The sequence below is a fragment of the Mesocricetus auratus genome, unplaced genomic scaffold (assembly GCF_017639785.1).
Source record: "Mesocricetus auratus isolate SY011 unplaced genomic scaffold, BCM_Maur_2.0 Super-Scaffold_100003, whole genome shotgun sequence".
In the NCBI taxonomy this organism is placed as follows: domain Eukaryota; kingdom Metazoa; phylum Chordata; class Mammalia; order Rodentia; family Cricetidae; genus Mesocricetus; species Mesocricetus auratus.
The window spans coordinates 119,939,659-119,957,168 of NW_024429188.1; the positions used below are offsets into that span (position 1 = coordinate 119,939,659).

The 17,510-nt window shown below is 39.0% G+C and overlaps 1 protein-coding gene across 6 annotated transcripts in view; it reads right to left on the reverse strand.

Annotated features, from left to right (window-relative positions):
- Tmlhe (trimethyllysine hydroxylase, epsilon) overlaps positions 1-17,510 on the reverse strand; it is a 143,220-nt gene that overhangs the window by 79,087 nt on the left and 46,623 nt on the right. For 3 of the 6 annotated variants that reach the window (XM_005087514.4, XM_021223788.2, XM_021223784.2), the window contains exon 1: positions 15,744-15,878. The exons of 1 other annotated variant lie outside the window; for it this stretch is intronic. The gene's annotated coding sequence lies outside the window, so the exon portion shown is untranslated. Of the gene's footprint in view, positions 1-15,743; positions 15,879-17,510 lie in introns of those variants that run through there. 2 more of the 6 variants (XM_021223785.2, XM_040744817.1) reach the window with 2 other exon arrangements.

Here is a 17,510-nt window from a genome sequence, read left to right on the forward strand (position 1 = left end):
ACAAAAATAGATAGGTAGACCAATGGAATCAAATTGAAAACACTGATATTAACCCACATACCTACAAACACTTAATTTTTGACAAAGAAGCTAAAATTATACAATGGGAAAAAAAGAAAATATCTTCAACAAATGCTACAGGCATAACTAGATATTGGCATGTAGAAGATAGATAGATCAATGTGTATCGCCATGCACAAAACTTAAGTCCAAATGGATCAAAGACCTCAACCTAAATTCAGTCACACTGAACCTCTTAGAAAACTGTGGGAGGTACTCTTGAATGAACTGGTACAGGAGACCGCTTCCTGAACAAAACATCAATAGCACATACATTGAGATTGACAATTAATAAATGGGACCTCCAGAAACTGAAAAGCTTCTGTAAGGCAAAGGACACAGTCAGCAAGACAAAGAGGCAGCCCACAGAATGGGAAAAGACATTCACTAACCCCACATCTGACAGAGGGCTGATATCCAAAATTTAAAAAGAACTCAATAAGCAAGTCTCCAAAACACCAAAGAATCCAATTAAAAAGTGGGCTACAGAACTAAATAGAGAATTTTCAATAGAGGAATCTAAATTGGCTGAGAGACACTTGAGAAAGAGCTCAACATCCTTAGTCATCGGGGAAATGCAAATCAAGACAACTCTGAGATACCCTCTCATTCCTGTCAGAATGACTAAAATCAAAAACACCAATGATAATTTATGGTGGAGAGGATGTGGAAAAAGGGGAACACTCCTCCACTGCTGGTGAGAGTGCCAACTCGTACAACCACTTTGAAAATCAGTATGGAGATTCCTCAGGAAAATGGGAATCAATCTACCACAAGACCCAACAATTCCACTCTTAGGCATATACTCCAAAAGATGCACATTCATACAACAAGGACATCTGTTCCACTATGTTCATAGCAGCATTATATGTAATAGCCAGAACCTGGAAGCAACCTAAATGCCCCTCAACTGAAGAGTGGATAGAGAAAATGTGGTGTATTTACACAATGGAGTACCATTTAGAGGAAAAAACAATGGAAGCTTGAAAATTGCAGGCAAATGGACGGCAGTAAAAGAAACCATTCTGAGTGAGTAACCCTGTCACAAAAAAGAGAAATACAGTAAGTACTCACTCATATATGGATTTTAGGCATGGATCGGGCGAGTGCCAGCCTACAATCCCACTGACAGAAAGTCTGTGAAACAGGAAGGACCCCTAAGAGAGATATGCATGGTACCCCAGAGAAGGGGTATGAGCCAAGATCTCCTGAGCAGATTGGGAGAGTTGGGGGAGGGGAAGGGAGGCCAGAAAAAGAGAGTGCGAGAAGAGGAGAGGCGAGAAGGACATGGGGAAGCAGAAAGGATAAGTCAGGGGTGGGGGAAAGAATAGAGGAGACCAGCATGAGAAATGCCATAATAGAGGGAGCCATTATAGGTTTGAGGAGAGATCTGGCACTAGTGAAATTAGTAGAGATCTACAAGGATGACACCAAGTAGCAAACTAAGCAATAGTGGAGACACTACCTTAAAGGCCCATCCCTGACAATGAATATGACGACTACCTTAATGCCATCCTAGAAACCTCATCCAGTGACTGATGGAAGCAGATGCAGACACCCACAGCTAAACACTGAACTGAACTCCTGGAACCCAGTTGCAGAGAGGGAGGAGTGATGAGCAAAGAGGTCAAGACCTGGCTGGTGAAACCCACAGAAACTGCTGACCTGAACAAGGGGGAGCTCTTGGACTCCACTGATGGCTAGGAGGCCAGCATGGGACTGATTCAGACCCCCTGAATGTGGTCATCAGTGAGGAGGCCTGAACAATATATGGAGCCTTGGGAAGTAGATCAGTATTTATCCCTGGGCATACAAATGGACTTTGTGTGCCCCTCTCACAATAAGGGATGCTCTCTCAACCTGGACTCTTGGGGAAGGGCCTAGGCCCTGCTCTGAATGAAATGACCAATCTTGATATCTCCATGGAGGGCCTCACTCTCCATGGGGAATGGAGTGGGGATTTGCTGGGAGGCTGAAGGGGGCGGGTAGGGAGGTGAGGGAAGAGGGGAGCAAGAGGGAGCTGGGATTGACAGGTAAAGCAAGCTTGTTGCTAATTTAAATTAAAAAACAAAAAGAAAAAAAGAATTCACAATAGTCTTATCAAATTTGACAATGTCCGTGAACTTTGAGGTGTAGCATGTCTGCTCCATGAGCTGAGAGTGGCAGTCAGAGGAGAGGAGCTATAGGAAATATGCCTGCAACCCATGTGGGTGGGGTTAAGAAAGGGGAGAGAGGGAGAGCTAGAGAGACAGAGACAGAGACAGAGAGATCTAAAATGCACACAGGATTGTTAGGAAGAAATGTGTGGTGGGTGCAGCCTAAAGTCAAAATCCAGCAGCTCTAGAATGGATAAGTCATGTAGCATTAGGAGACCAAGTGGGTCTGTAGTTTGGGTGTCAGATGAACACAGTTTAGAGAGACTACAACAGGAGAATCCCAAACTTGCTCAAAGACTTGGAAAAACAAAAGAAAAGAAAACCTAGCCAGTTGTGATGAGAAATACCATTCTGTAAATATGTTTCTCTTATTGGTTGATGAATAAAACACTGTTGGCCAATAGGGAAGCAAGATAGGTGGGACTAGGAGAGAAGGTGGATTCTGGGAAATGTAGTAGGAGGAGCCATGTGATCCTGGAAGGAGAGGACGCATGAGTCTGGCATTCTCAGTAAGATAAGAACTTGTAGAAATACATAGTAGTAGTTATAGGTTAATACTTAAGACAGAACTAGCCAATATGAAGCCCTAGACATTGGCCAACAGCACTGTAACTAATAGAGTCTCTGTGTGTTATTTGGGGGCTGAAGCAGTAAAAGGACCCAGGCATGAATCCATAACACAGTTGGGCATGGACTCTACTGGTAGCCCATCGTGTAGCTCCACCCTGGGTTTCACAGGTAGACAGCTTTTTCATGAATTTGTACCTTAACATTGGACACCAATTGTAGCATGAATAATAAAAACTTAGAGAGAGATATTGGGGTTCAAGTTGGAGATCAGAAAAGCAAAGCAGCCAGAAACTAGCTCTTACCTCTGCCTCAGACGAAAATGAGTGATCCTGTTTCCATGAATCCTCACAGGCAAATGCCCCAAGTTCCTGTCTCCTTCCACCTTATATTCCTTTCTCTGCACAGTCTTATCACCCCTGTCTCCAACTCCCTAGTGTTGGGATTAAAGGTATGTGATCCCAAGCGCTTGGATTAAAGGCATGAACTTTGTTAATATTTTGGGCTGATTCACTCTTGTGTAGCCCAGGTCTTGGACTCACAGAGATCCATCTGCCTCTGTCTCCGAGTCCTGGGATTAAAGGTGTGTACCACCACTGCCTAGCTTCTATGGTTTGCAGCTGTCTTTGTATTCTGAACCCTCAGGCAAGCTTTATTAAATCATAAATAATATATCATCAAATTTGTTTTGAAATTATATTTTATAGCCAGCTTATATAGTATAGTTTTTGATATGACTTTTTCACTCATTCTTAGTTCTAGCTAACTATCCATCCCCCCACTCTAACCTTTCAACTACCATAGCATTAAAGCCATTCCATGCCTAGTATTCTCTCTCCTCTACTTTAATATCACATGTGTTTTACTATTCATCCCCCTAAGGCCTCCTTTTCACTTATGTCTCATGGCTTCTTTCTTCCTTTCTGATCTCTACAAACACTCCAACTTAAACTTAGAAATATAAAAATTTGAAGCTAGAATCTGTACTTGAGAAAAAAAAACATACAGCTTTTAAGTAAGCGTATGATTTTGTGTTTGGGCTATATTCCCAGCTGTCCTAGGACACATATGATCAATGAGCTATGGGTTGGCCATACCTTCTAAAGAGAAAGTAAGTAAAGTAGAATACATAAATTATATAGAAATTAGAAGGTAATAAAACAGCAAGGCAAATCTGGGTGGGGTAGGCAAGGGGATCAGGAATTGAAGGTCATCCTAGTAAGTCTGAGGCCAATCTTCTACTTTATTAAAACAGAGAAAGTATGCTGGAGTTGGACTTTTAACCATCTTGGTTAGGGCAGAACTCACTGAGAAAGATGACAAATAGAAGAGACAGAGGATCAAAACAGAAGTTACTCATGAGAATATCTGAGGTAAAGCAAGTTTTAGATGACCACTAGTGCCAAGGCTCTAAGTTCTGGTCATTTGTTGGGATCAAAGAGTAGCAAAGAAGCCACTATGTCTAAAGTTCAACAAGAATACAGAAGTAAAAAAGGGGGTTAGGTAGGACACATTAAATAAAAAAAATACAATTGTTATTGTGATCAAAATAAAAGACCATTATAGGTAGGTTTTTGATTTGGGGTTTGCTTATATTTTTTAAGGAAAATGAATAACAGTTGATAAATTTTACATGGATTGTTTTGGTTGCTGTGTTAAGAAATTAAAGTAGCCAAGGAAAGGAGAGAGACCTATTGGTAGGCTAATGCAATATGGCTGTTGCTGCAGTAATACAGAAATAATAGGAGTTTAGACTAAGGTGGTAGTAGAAGATATGGTGAAAAAGAAATGGTCTTTACATTTTGAAGGTACAGACAATATGATTTGCAGATTAAGTAGATATGGAATGGGGAAAAGAGAAATAATTATGATTTAAGTTGTTTAGACTGAGAAACTGAGAGAGTGCAATTGTTATTAACCAAGATAAAGAAGAATATAGTTTTGCCAGAAAAGATGAGGAATTGAAGGGATGTTAAACTTGAGATATATCCATGGTTTATAGGTGGAAATACCAGAGAGCAGCTACGTATATAAATTTGAGATTAAGAAAGAAATATGAGCAGGAAATACAAATTTGAGAGTTGTCTGTTATTAGTAAAAGTCACCATATTGGATGAAACTATCAAGGAAATTAGTGGATACAGGGAAAAGAAGATGGTCAATAATAACCTGAATACTTCCTCAAGGATCATTTTACTTTTTTCTGTAAATACACTCATTAAACTTATAATTATGCATTTATTTGTTTAAATTTTGTGCTTTCTTGGCTACTTCAGCTACTTGTTTTTTTTTCAAAAAGAAAGAAGAAAGAAAGAAAATCCAGGGAGAACAAAGATAATATCATTTTCTTCAATTTTACCAGTATCTAGTAGTAACTACCAAATAATATATTAGGTTATATGAACTAAAGGAATGTTCATTTACATCAAGTTCTCATAATTACATCCCCACTTGAGATAGACAAATAAAGTATAGGAGACAATGGGTTGTAGGGAGATGGGGAAAGTGATGATCCAGCAACACCAAACCTGTCTGAAAATTAATCATCTGGAGAAGAGCTAGATATGAGATACACATTATATATAAAACTTCCCCAATTGTAATGCTGACAACTGCATTGGTTTAAATCTTCTAAAACATACATGTCAAGTCAGGCATGGTAATGCATACTTTTAATTCCAGTACTCAAGATGTTGAGACAGGCAGAGCTCTATGAGGTTGAGGCCAGCCTAATTTTAAATGACAAGTTCTGGGACAGCTGGACACTGTCTCAAAACAAAACAAAATGAAACAAACAGATGCCAAGATATAAATATATATTTAAGAAAGATATTGGGATAAACTCATATGAAAGAAAATGCAGAGAGTGTTAAAAAAACTGGGACAGCTATCACATCATGATGTAGGACTAATTCCTGAAGAAGGAGATGGAAGCAAGTCTTTAGACTGCAATGCAGTTGTATAGCTTCAGCAACACTGTTGGGGAGCCCTCAAGCCAAAAAAAATGGCCATTAGAAGAATCCAGGTCTCCACGGAATGGTCTTCATTAGTATTTTTGCCTTGCTCATTCAGTACTTGGAAGCCATCCATGGGAACTGTGGCCTTGGCAGGAAAATAATAATGGATTTAAAAATGCAGCATCTGGGCACTTGGCCAGTTATACTCCTTTTGGTTAGACATTTTAGAGGCACTTTGTGGTGGACACCACAATAACTAAATTCAATACTGGTTGCCAGAACACTATGAGCCAAAAAACATATCTTCAATCTATATGCATTTGAATATGGGCAGCTATCAACCTTTGTTCTTGCCACTAATAAATGCTTCACCATCAGTGCAAAAACAGTAAAGTTTAAGGTACAAAGTTAGGACACTAAAATCATTAACTGATTTGGATTGTAAAATGCACTGCCATATCCCTGCCCTGAGTTGTTCCCATTCCCAGACCTAGCCCTGGTCACACACACTGTGTACCAGCTCAGCCTGGTGAGTGTCCCAGATTCCTACCCAAACTTTCCTCACACTCCCAAGCCTAGATCAGATAGCACAGCTTGTGCAAGAGGCCAGGCAGACCAAACTGGGAGTCACATTTGCATGCTTTCTTGGTTATCAGTGAACTGGAATAATTCCCACCACTTCAATCAAAAATCAGTGCCAAGTGCCTAAAAGACTAATCTACCAACTCTTCATACCAGATTTGAAATCATCCAAGCTTGGGCAATAGCAAAAACAAACCAAACTTCCACACAATAGAATCAGCCTAGAATCTTACATCAGACACATAATCAATGAAATGCCCAGATCTCTCTCTCTCTCTCTCTCTCTCTCTCTCTCTCTCTCTCTCTCTCTCTCTCTCTCTCTCTCTCTCTCCTTCTCTCTCTGAAAGAACAAGATAATATTCTCTTCCCTGCATCCACCAGTCCTGTAGAAATATCCCTCAATGAGAATTACCTAGACCAGTGGTTCTCAACTTGTGAATTGCAACCCCTTTGGAGATTGCATATCAGATATCCTGAATATCAGTTATTCATAACAATAGCAAACAGTTATGACACAGCAATGAAATAATTATGTGGTTGGGGGAATCAAAACAGGAGGAACTATATTAAAGGGGTGTAGAATAAGGAAAGTTGTAAATCACTGACCTAATGAACACCAGGAAATGATGAAGACAATTCAGGATTTTAAAACAGCATTCAATAAAGAGAAATACTGAAGAAAATTCAAGCTGAAATGAAGATGAAGTCGAAAAACATCAATAACCAATTAGAAAACTCAGAGGAATGCTTTTCAAGAATCCATCAAGTAGAAGATAGAATGTCAAGACTTGAAGACAAAGTAGAGGAATTAAACCACAGAAGCAAATATGAAAAAATAAAAAGGCTCTACATAACCAAAGCAATTCTGAGCAGAAGGAACAATGTTGGAGGAATTACCATACCAGATTTCAAGCTACATACAGAGCTATAGTAATAATATACTAATGACAAAAAAAACAGACATGTAGATCCATGAAACAAAACAGAATACTCAAAAATGAGTGAATGCAATCAGAACCCTCCTGATCTGTGCCTGACAAATCACAGAAATCAGTTGTTGCCTTTCCCATGGATCCTCCCTAAGTCTCTGGGACGCTGGAGATTATAGATTTTGGATCTCTGCCTCTCTCATGGAAGCTGGGCCGCCCACCTCCCATATCAAATCATGTACCTGCTTTTTGGCACCCTATATTCTACCAGTGATCCATGGTTGGGAATGCAGCCTCTACTCTTCCTCACTTGTCTTGCTTTTCCCTTTCCTGCATAATAAAACTCCTACCAGCCACAGAGGATTCCTGCCACTTCCCATTGTGCCTAAACCTGTCTCAGGACTGGAACCACCTTCCACCCAGGAATGTCCTGTTTTGTCTCTCTCCTGTTCATTCAGCTTGGAATGGCAAATTCCTCTTTTGCATCCAGCTGTGCTTCTACCATGTTTCTTCTCCATGCAGATGTCAGCGGCTCACAGTGAGCTGGCCTGGGTAAAAATCTGCTAGGGATGCTCTTAAGAGTTTTTAGCCACATCCTGCCACTTCCTATCATGGTTTGTTTTTTTTGTTTTTTTGGTTTTTTTTTGTGTTCCAGTTTTGCCTATTTTATTGAAAATAAAATAATTGAACTATTTAATTTCATATCACTGAGTTTTGAAAGTTTTTATTTTTATACAAGATTTTTTTATCATTTTTTATTTTAATTTTAAATAGCTTGTTTTACATGTCAATCCCAGTTCCCTCTCCCTCCCCTCCTCCCGCATTCCCCTTCCCCCCCACCCTCCCACCCTATTGCCAAATCCTTCCACATAGGGGATATCTAGTGTCTGTCATTTCACTCAGGGTAGGGTCCAGGCACTCCCCTCAGAGTCCAGGCTGAGAGAGCATCCCTCTTTGTGCTATAGGCACACGAAGACTGTTTGTATACCAGGGATAGACACTGATCCACAGCTCAGGGCCCCATAGGTTGCCCAGGCCTTCTCGCTGACACTCACATTTGGGGGGTCCAGATCAGTCCCATGCTGGCCTCCCCACTGTCGGTCTGGGGTCCAAGAGCTCTCCCCTGTTCAGATCAGCTGTCTCTGCTGGTTTTGCCAGCCCATTCTTTGCCAATTTGCTCATCACTCCTCTCTCTCTGTCACTGGGTTCCTTGGGTTCAGTTCAGTGATTAATTGTGTGTTTGCCTCTGCTTCCATCAGTCACAGGATGAAGGCTCCTGGATGGTTATAGACATCAAGTTCATTATCAGGAATGGGCATTCGAGGCCACTGACTCGCAGTGGCCTGGCCTGGGTTAGTGTCTCCTTAGGACCCTCTGAAAGTTTTTCATTTTTCCCCACAAATGAGGTTGGAGGTTTGTGGGTTTTGTACTGACTGGTACATTCACTTTTCAGACCCATGAGGGGTCTCTCGGGTTTTCGTTTTTCAGACCTATGATGGCCACACATCTTTCTGCTTCACTCATGGAGAAAAAAGGTCATTTCTACCGGGAGACAGATGGAAATGTCCTTATGAAGGCCGACATCTGCCCATGTGGCCTAGCCTGGGGACTGCCGTGTTTACTGCATTACCTAGCTGTAGGTACACCCACTCAATCTAGCCAGCTTTTGCCAGCAAAGCCTGCTAACAGATACAATTCATTTGTGCTTTTATTTTTGTCTCTAATTTCATCTTTCACTGGCCCTGTTGCACATGGCTTGTTTATAGAATACTGTACCTTTCCAGGGTCCCCTGTTCTATCTGCAGTGGACCTGCCTTCTCATCACTGATTCTACCTCTTTAAATATACATGTGTATATCTAGCCACTATTTAAGAAATGTAAGGTAACTTTATATACATTTTAAATTAAACTATACTAAATATCAAATATTTCTAAATTGTTATATCTTTAAATGATGGTAAATATTTAAAGTTATAAAAGCCTATTTCAAATTAACAGGATATTTATAGCACCCAGTCCTTCCTGTAAGCTGTTTACAAAGGTAAGACTATTACAAAAGATTTTTCTCTAGTCACCTATGTGCAAGTTACTAAAGATAAATTTTATTTGCTAAGATATACTAAACAGACAAACAGCCCTCAAATGCGCAGAAATTTAAAGAACATGTCATTTAAATGTTTTATTAAAAAGCTTTTAATAACAGACAGACAGGCTAGCTGCTGGCACCACCCCATTTCCTCCAAGAATACTGGTGGGCACTGAAGAAACAAAGTGGCAAGGCTGGCCACTGAGCAACCCTGCCCTTCACCAAAACTGCTGCAAAGGACTCTTCAAACCATGGACAAGAAGACAGTCGAATCAACTTTCTCCATGTTGCTTGGGTCAACAGTAGGAAAGTCTTCCTAAAAAGTTCCCAACCCACAGGTCTCACTATCAGCAGAAGGCAGATATCCTTAAAGCCTCTTACTTCAACAGCTATGGAGGATCTTGGGAGTGGCTGTGCATGTAGCCAGCTGGTGAGTCTCTGTTATTCTTTGACTATTATCTCAGGTAAAATGTTATCCTTCTCAAGAATTCTGATGCTTTTGACAACTGATAGCTTTGCCAAGTTAAAGTAACAGACATGGCAAAACTTTACCTGTCACAAAACAGATTTCAGGAACAGGTATTCTAAGGTTTATCTATATAGAGAATAAATATGCTGCTACCTAGAAGTCGTGCTTGTCTCTGTTCTTTTGTTTCTAAAACCCCTTTTAAGCTTTTGTTAGATTTACATGGAAATTCTTGCCGCACGTTGAGGGTGCCATAACGTTACGAGCATACTTCCCTCCAGCCTGGTCCCAGAGCCGCTCCAGTCCCAAATGAACACACAGGATGCTATACTAATTATGAAGCTGTTGGCTGTTTGCTATGGTTTCTTGTTGGCTAGATGTGACTTAATTATTAACTCATAACTACTAATCTATATATTTTTACAAGGACTTATCTTACCGAGGATGCCAGCCTCATGCATCCTCTCTTCCCGGGATCACATGGTGACTCTCCGCTCTTTACTACATTTCCTAGAATTCTCCTTGACTCCTAGTCCCACTTATCTTGCTTCCCTATTAGCCAACAGTGCTTTATTTATCAACCAATAAGACAAACATATAAACAGAAGGTCTTCCCCCATCAAGATGGCAAGAAATAGTCCAACTCAGGGTTGAAATCAATAAAATAGAACCAAAAAATTACAAAGACTCAATGAAACAATGAGTTGGATCTTCAAGAAAAATAATAAGATTGACAAATCCTTATCCAAATTAACTAAAAGGCAATGGGAAATATGCAAATTAATAGAATTAGGAGTGAAAAGGAGGACACACCAACAGATACCATGGAAAACCAGAGAATAATGAGGGCATACTTTAAAAACCTGTACCTCATCAAATTGAAAAAAATCTAAAAGAAATGGATAATTTTCTTGATAGGCAACACTTACCAAAGTTAAATCAAGATCAGACAAGCAATTTAGACAGAACTAAAACTCCTAGTGAAATCATCATTAGAAACCTCCCAACCAGATGATTCTACCAGACTTTTGAAGAAGAGTAAACACCAATGCTCCTAAAATTATTCCACAAAATATAAGCAGAGAGAACATTGCCAAATTCATTTTGAGGCCATAGTTATCATGATATGGAAACCACATAAAAACCCATCAAAGAAAGAAAATTACACCAAAGAGATCTGTACTTATCACCCTGCACAAAACTCAACTTCAAATGGATAAATGACTTCAACATAAAGCCAGATACACTGAATCTGATAGAAGAATTAAGTGAAGAATAGCCTCAAACTCATTGAAACAGGAAAAGAAATTTTAGACATACCACTGTTAGAATAGGCACTAAGTTCAACAATTAATTAAATGGGGCCTCATGAAATTGAGAAGCTTCTGTAGGGCAAAGGGCCCTGTCATTCCAACAAAGTGGCAGCCTACATAATGGGAATTTTTTTAACAACTGCACATCTGATAGAGGGCTAATATCCAAAATATATTAAAAACTCAAAAAATTAGATATCAAGAAAACAAGAATCTAAACAGAGAATTAGAGGAAACTCAAATATCTGAGAAACACATATAGCAATGTTTGACATTCTTAGCCATCAGGGAAATGAAAGTAAAAACTATAATGAGATTTCATCTTATACAAGTCAGAATGGTCATGATCAATAAAACAAATGACAGGTCATGCTGGTGCAGATGTGGGGTAAGGGAAACACTCATACATTGCTGGTGGGGGTGCAAACTTGTGCATCCACTATGAAAATCAGCATGATGGTTCCTCAGGAAGATGGGAACCAAATCTACCTCAAGATCCAGCTATATCACTCTTGGCATATACCTAAAGGATGATCCATCCTACCACAAAGACTCTTGCTCAATCATGTTCATTGCTGTTCTAGCCATAATAGTCAGAAACTGGAAACAACCTAGATGTCCCTCAACAGAATAGATTTTTTTTAATGTGGCACAATTACACAATGAAGTATTACACAGCTCTTAAAAATAATGACATCATGAAATTCACAGGCAAATTGATGGAACTAGAAAAAAAATCATCCTGAGTGAGGCAACCCAGACCCAGAAAGATAAATACAGTTTGTATTTACTTACATGTGGATATTAGCCATTAAGTAAATGATACCCAAGATCATTCTCTAATTCCATAGACCTAGTGAGGTTAGGTATAGAGGAAGGAATTAGAGAGTACGGAATAGACAGATCTTGTTAGAAAAGGAAAATAGAATAGATAATTATGGTTAAGGGGTGGGGGTGGAATGAGAAGATCAAGGGTGCTGAAGGAGGAAATATGGGGAGAGATAGATAAAATTAAGTGTTACTTGAGGAATAGTATGGAAAATTCATTCAGTAAAAACTTCCTAAAATATACACATGTATGTAAATTATATAAAGGAAATCACCAGATAATGGGGAAACAGACCCCCCCAACTGGTCATCTCTTGTCATCAAGCAAAGCTTTCAGTACTGGCATTGGGTTACATCTAATTGAGCTGTTGGCCAAAGAGGTCTTGTTTGAATCCCCAAATAACCCAGGCTGCTGCCAAGGCTATTTGCTGTTCTCCACAAACTGACAGCAAGGCTCCATTGCTGAAGACAATACCTACATAACTCATTGAACACGGACTTGTCAAGCTGATGCCTACATAGAGCCTCCATGCCTATATTCTAGCATCTTTGGTACAGGAAGATACTCTGCACATTACCAAAAGAGAAATGTATTACCAATCCAGCCACAAACCCTTTGATATGCAATGGTGTCCTGCCTGAATGATATGCTAGGGCAATAGTGGCACAGAGCTTGTGGAAGTAACCAACACAATATCTGCTTTAACTTAAGATACACTCCATGAGATGGAACCTATACCTGAGAGCTAGAGTAAAACCAAATACTACTGGTCTAAACAACAATGCAGTGACTCCTAATGATACTCTGTTATACTCATAGATCAGTGCCTTCCTTAGCCATCATCAGAGAAGCTTCCTCTTGCAGCATATGGCAACAAATACTGAGAAACACTGCCAGATAATATGCAGAGAATGAGAGACCTCAGAACACTCAGTCCTAAATGGGAAGTCTCCATCAAATCCCTCCCCACAGGGTTTTGATATGGAAGATATGGAAAGAGTGTAAGAGCCATGACGATAGAGGACACTAAGGAAACAAGGCCTTCTAAACACAGTAGGACTTGATTCCTTTGTTGTACAGAAGCTTTTTAGTATCATGTAATCCTATTTGCCAATTCCTGGAGTTATTCCCTATGCCATTGGAGTCCTTTTCAGAAAGTCCTTACCTACACCTGTATCCTTATGTGTTTTCCTTTTGTCTTTCTCTAGCAATTTTCAGGCTTTATAGGCTTTATATTAAGGTCTTTGGTTCACTTTGAATTGATTTACATACAGGGAGAGAGAGACTGATCATATTTCATTCTTCTACATGTGAAGAGACAGTTTTTCCAGCACTATTTAAAGTTAAAGAAGCTGGATTTTCTCCAATATGTGTTTGATCCCTTTGGCAAAATTTAGATGTTTCTTTCTGGAGCCTCTATTCTATTCCATTGATCTGATCTACATGTCTGTTTATATACTAGCTCACACTACAAGAAAAACTGTAATTGTTTTTGAAAAGGAAAAATAATGGAATTGAGGAGGGTAAAAATAATTCAAAATTCTCATACACTGAGTGATTTATGTGAATTTGATGAATGTAAAATGGTGCAGCTCTTTCAGAAAAATTTGGCAAAACATTAAACATAAATAATAATAATAATAATATGACCAAACAGTAAATAACCCATAGTTAGGTGCTCAGGGAATCAAATTATACAACGGGGTTTCAATGCAATGTATACATAAATATGATGTATTTTAATTACATTTTGCTGGCTTGAAAATTGGAGAGTAGAAAAGAAATGGATTGATTTTTAAAATATTCATGATGTGGAAGTAACAATACTCTATACTGTCTAGAAACAGATGGAGAAGGGTGAGGATGCCTCATAACTGAGCATGTTTAAAGTCTAATTCCTGTCTCCCTTCTATGTTACATTTCTATGCTCCTAGTGGCAGTAAGTGGCTTGTTATCCGAGCACAGAGAAAGCATTCACTACTAAACAGAGTGTGAGGAATACAGGAAAAAAGACTAATAGAGCAAAAATATGGCTAACAAAGCAGTCATGAGTGAGTCCTGCCAAACAACAAGTCTAAAAGTCATCCTCAAGGTTCAACAGATGTTCACCACAAGCACCTGAGACCATCTGAGAAGCCATAAGTTCCCTTTCTTACTCAGGAGAACCTCTCTTTCATTACCAGCCACTCCTTGCCTAGAATCCACAGGTGTGGCACAAGCTGGGTTTTCCCAGGATTTTCTCACTGCTGTTAGTCTTTGCATTGGACTACAGAATCCTAAGAGCAAAGAGGTTTATTGATCCCAGAGTTTAGTCAAGCCCCAGATTTGAAAACCAGAAAATAGATGACAGAAATAGCATAGACACTGAATTGATATTTTGGATATTTTGCTGCCATTCTCAGAGTTGACAAATGGGCAAAGTAGTACTTATGAGACTCCTGAGACAGACACCAAGACAAAGAAGCTATTAATCTGTCCCAGTTTGTATTTCAAATAAAGAACTAGAAAGAACACATGGTAGAAGTCTCCAGATGTAGCACAGATTATAAAAACCCAGAGACAGATATTGGGTTCAAGCTGAAGATCAGAGAAGCAAAGCAGCTAAGCCACCACTAGCTTTGCATTCTGATCTCCAGGCAAGCTTTGTTAGATCATAAACAAAATGCCACCACATCCAGACTCTACCACTACAGTGAACATTCTGTTCATTACACTGCTTATGAGACAATGTATAACTTCTTTAGTATTGTGGTAAACCATTTTTCTTTTCATGGTTGTTCTATAATAAGGAAGATTTGGAAGTCCCAGTATTGGTCCAAAGTGCTTATATTACTTCTGCATCTTTGCAGTCACTTACTTAATGTAAAATGAACTGCTTTTAAGTTTTAACCACAGTGTATCCTGGCAAGGTCAACACCTTGCTAAAAAAGCAACAATAAAATAAGAACCACTGTATGAGAATGTATTATTGAAGTGTTCCCATATAGAAGAGCTCAGCGTTTTTACTCAGTAATTAAACAGTAAAATTGTATTTTTTTTCATGAAACTTCCTGGAGGTATATTATCTTCATTCAATACATAACATTTTGGACAACAAATTTTGTTTAAATCCTTACTAATAAAGTATTCACAAGCGCATTATTCAGAGTTAATATTCAATTCATGCACTAAATGAATGTCGTTTCTAATAGTTTTAAAAGGATCCTCCAATTTTTTTTTTCAGAACAGAAAAAAAGGTTTCTAGCCTACCTTCTCCCAAGACCTACAACTACACTGACAGCCTTGCTCTAAAAGAGGCACACTATGGGTAAAATCTGGTCAGACAACATTAGTGAAAATGAGGTAGAAAGAAGGCAGTGCTGTAAATTCTTGCAAAAGCAGTGTTTCTCCCTCAGCTTTATGGCTGAGCAAAGGAAGGCATGCTGAATGAACTCTAGAAACCAAATGCGTAACAGATTCAGAGTTGGAAGGTCTAATCGAGTTTGAAACCATTTATACTGGGTGTCAGTCTCAAGCCTAGCTCGCTCCAGTTCTTTCACTGTGTCAGTTAGGCCCAACTGGCCTTAAGTTGATCTCCAAGAGGACTGTGTCGCGAAACTAGCACAAATCGTGCCGACAGCCTTGCAGAAAGGCAGGAATGTCTTCCACAGCCAGTGTAAGGTGAGTACTATCACCCTGGGATGGGGATTGGAGCCGTCACTTCTCACTACGCCAGGCCGCGAAGTACAAGACTAGGTGAGCCCGTGGGTCCCTGGCCACCTAAGACACCCTTTCCCAGACCCGAGGACAGCACCTACCTGTGCTGGAGGTCGCGACTCAGAAGTTTGCAGAGGCAAAAGCAAGCAAAGAGGGGTTGAAGTGCAGCCTTGTCACTCCTTTTGCTTTTTACTACCCAGCCCCCACCGCAGTCTGGCTCCCTTTCCCCTCCCCCAGCCAGCTCTAGTCTTCAGAGAATCTTAAGGCCCCGCCCTGCTCCTTCCGGTCTTGCAGAGTGGGAGACTCACAGGGCTGCTTTTAAAGACTACATTCGAGAAAGCTCAGACAAGAGCTCTAAACTAATTGAACAAATTTGGAGGTATAATAAAAGAAAGAGGGGTCCAGGATATTAAAATGCATGTAAAACTCGGGTTGCCTACCTGGTATTTCAGTGCTTTTCTATAATTTCCGAGCTATGCTTGTATTAATTGTAGCTTATTGAGGTTTTGTAAGAACTAAATGTCTTACATTACGCTTCAACATGCCACAATATCCCTCACTACTGGATTTCCGTAGATACGGATGAGCATTTTGAATCAAAGGCCCAGCTACAGTGCTAATATGGTGAGGCTTAGAAGAGGAATAAACCACAAAGAATGAACAAATTTTTATGAATGAAATTTAATAATAATGCATAATAGAAAAACTAAGAAATGAATCGTGAAATAATTTGTCATAAAGGCACAAAAGAAAATAGTTTGTCTGGTTCAACATCAACAGAGGAAGAAAAAGATTTCATCATGACTGAGACTTAATATTCCTCTATGGTTTTATCTTGTAATTCTATATATCTACATATATATAGTTATTTATTTGGAGAATTGATAGTCTTTTTTTAAAAACTCAATTTAGGTATTCCTCTGTGATTCCTGAACTGTCATTTCTACATAAATGTATATTTGCCTTTTCCATTGAGTCCATATGTCTCATATACCAATTACACTAAATTATAATTTCCTCTTTCTACCTTGCAGTAAAAGAGCAGAATTTTGAAATTTTGTATTTTTAAAATACAAAAGAAAGTTTGTATTTTTCAAACCTGATTTCCAAGCATAAGATGTATTCTTTAATGAATATTATTAAGAATTACCTAAGACCACTGAAAATACACACTAAAGATTGTACCCAAAATGTGAATTAATGCTAAGAAGAATAACTAAACAAAATGAAAATATATATTGAACCTGGCTGGTATTCATTCATGCAACAAATATCGAGTCTTAATACAGTCAAACTTTACACTGATCTCTGAATACAAATGATGATCAAAACCAAGACATACTTCAGTGACGACCAGGCAAATAGGAAAAAGGAAAATATTCCAGATATAAGGAAAGCAAGATCTAGTGTATGACACAGAGCATATTTTAGGAGTGTGTGAATATATGGATGGATTAAAACCCAGGAACAGCTGGGCATGATTTCACATACCTGTAATCTCAGCACTAAGAGGACCCAGCCAGGAACATCATGAGTTTGAGGTGAACCACTTCTACATAATGAGAACCTGTCTAAAACAAAAGACCAAACTCCAAACAAACAAGCAACCTAGATATTAAATAGAAAAAAATCCCATAATTATATTTTTTCTGTTCCTAGAACATACTAAGCTTGTCTGTGTTCAATTTTCAAAGTATAATATGCACATCCATTTATTTATCCGTGCCCTATCTGATTATAGTCCAAGTTCCGGGTTGGAATTATTTTTCTATAAAGTCATATAGTAAATATTTTCAGCTATTTTTTAGACATATACAATCTGTCTACAACTAAATTCTACTTTTATAAAATAGCCTTAACCACAGATC